Source organism: Rousettus aegyptiacus, unplaced genomic scaffold (assembly GCF_014176215.1).
Source record: "Rousettus aegyptiacus isolate mRouAeg1 unplaced genomic scaffold, mRouAeg1.p scaffold_m13_p_13, whole genome shotgun sequence".
NCBI lineage: Eukaryota > Metazoa > Chordata > Mammalia > Chiroptera > Pteropodidae > Rousettus > Rousettus aegyptiacus.
In genome coordinates, this window is record NW_023416288.1 from 22513727 (window position 1) to 22515833 (window position 2107).

General features: G+C 30.2%; 1 pseudogene; it reads right to left on the minus strand.

Moving 5' to 3' along the window:
* Window positions 1-596: 596 nt before the first annotated feature.
* On the minus strand, window positions 597-714 carry LOC118611078 (annotated as a pseudogene).
* Window positions 715-2107: the final 1393 nt, after the last annotated feature.

Consider the following 2107-nt stretch of genomic DNA (forward strand, 5'->3'; position numbering starts at 1 on the left):
TAGGATTCCTGGGGATTCAAGAATGTACATATTCATTTTTACTAGCTATTTTCAATTTGCTCTCCAAAGCTCTTGCACCAAAATAGCAATGCTTTCTTTAGCATTGTTGAGATTACTGTTGCTCTCTAGGCTTTCCAAACTTTGGTACTGTCAGACTTTAAAATTTTGCCTATCTGATAGTATTAAATGATATCTTGTGATTGTCTAATTTACATTTCTCTGACAACTAGGCAAGTTTGTACACACTTTAAATGTGTACTTTCTATTTAAGTTCTTTGATTAGTTTAGTTTTGCTCATTGTTCTATTTGATTACTTTTCTCTTATTGTTTAGTTAGAATCCTTTATCTATTATGGATATGACACTTCAGTTATACACAATACAAATGTAGTCTTCCAGTCTATAGGTATATTTTTGGTTTGTAGTGCTAATTATTTTTAAATTTTTTCCTTTAGAAAAATTTGTTGTATTTATTTATTATTTTTTAAATTAATTATTATTATTATTTTAGGCAACACAACCCTTGGTTGACCTCACAGATTGCAAGGACCTTGTCAGCTTACAATCCCTTATTATTTATTTTTTTTAATTTTTTTACACCTACAGCACCTGGTCTTCCTAGGTGGTCTCCCATCCAAGTACTAACCAGCCTGACCCTGCTTAGCTTCTGAGATCAGACGGGATCAGTCTTGTTCAGGGTGGCATGGCTATACACTATTTTTTGATTAAATTTATTGGGATGACATTGGTTAATAAAATTACATAGGTTTCAAGTGTACAATTCAATAATATATCATATGTATATTGCATTGTATCTTTACCACCCAAAGTTAAATTTCCTTCCATCATCGTATATCTGACCTCCTTTACCTTATCCATACCTCTCTTTTCTCCCCTTTCCCTCTGGTGACTGTTAAACTGCTGTCTGTGTCTGTGTGTCTTGTTTGTATGTTACTTTCAGTTTTGTATCCCACATATGAGTGAAATCATATGGTTCTCAACTTTTTTTGTCTGACTTATTTTGCTTAGCATGATCTCAAGATTTATCCATGATGCAAATGACACTATTTCATCTTTTCTTATGGCTGAGTAATATTCATTGTAAATATGCACCACATCTTGTAGTACTATTTTTAAATCAGAAAATTTTAATTATATTGAAGCCAAATTTAACATTACTTTTTAATAATTTTTTTGTGTCATGTTTAAGAAACAACAAACTTATAAATGAATTCTACCCTATTTTTCTAAATATTTTAATACTTTAATTGTATATTTAGCTTTTATTTAAGATGTTTTATGTGGTATATGCTCTAATACTTTTTTCCTACATGTATGTACAATTATCTCCAAACCACAATTTGCAGTCAACATTTGCCCCAGTGATTGTTGTACTACTGTGTTTTGTTTTGAATTTCAATTTTCCATAGAGAGTTGGTTGCTTCTGGGCATTTTGCTGTTTTCTATTAGTCTATTAATCTAACCCTGAATAGATATCATACATTCTTAATTAAACTCATTTTGCAATATTTTTACCTTACAACCTTAAAGAAAAATTGTCTATTTCTCACTTAAACTACGTGTCTACAGTTCTCTTTACAATAACCCACGAACCCAGGCTGATAGATCGGCCATTACGTTGTGACATCATTATTATTTTTTCTATTATAAATTATCTTTCAAAACATTTTTAATAATCTTTCAAGGCAAAATAATATTAGTAGATATAAATACGTATTTATCATTATAAATAAATGAATCAATAAAACATCCATTTGCATCTCCCTTTTCAGTTGTCTCTATTCCTTCCAGCAGAAGCTTTCATCTAGCACTATTTCACTTTAACCTGAATTTCTTTTAGCGCATCTTGTAGCGCAGGTCTGTTGGAGAAAAATGCCCTCAGTGTCTGCCTACCTGAAATATTTTGTTTCAAACAGCGAAATAAATTTTGAGATATGGTAAAATATAATAATCTAACTGATTCTATTTTCCTCGAAATTGTCTTGGCTATTCTTAGCTTTTCCATCCGAATTTAACATAAGCTTGTCAAAATGTTTGGAGAACATCTTTTATGTTTAAATCTAAAAATAAATTTTATTGAATATTTT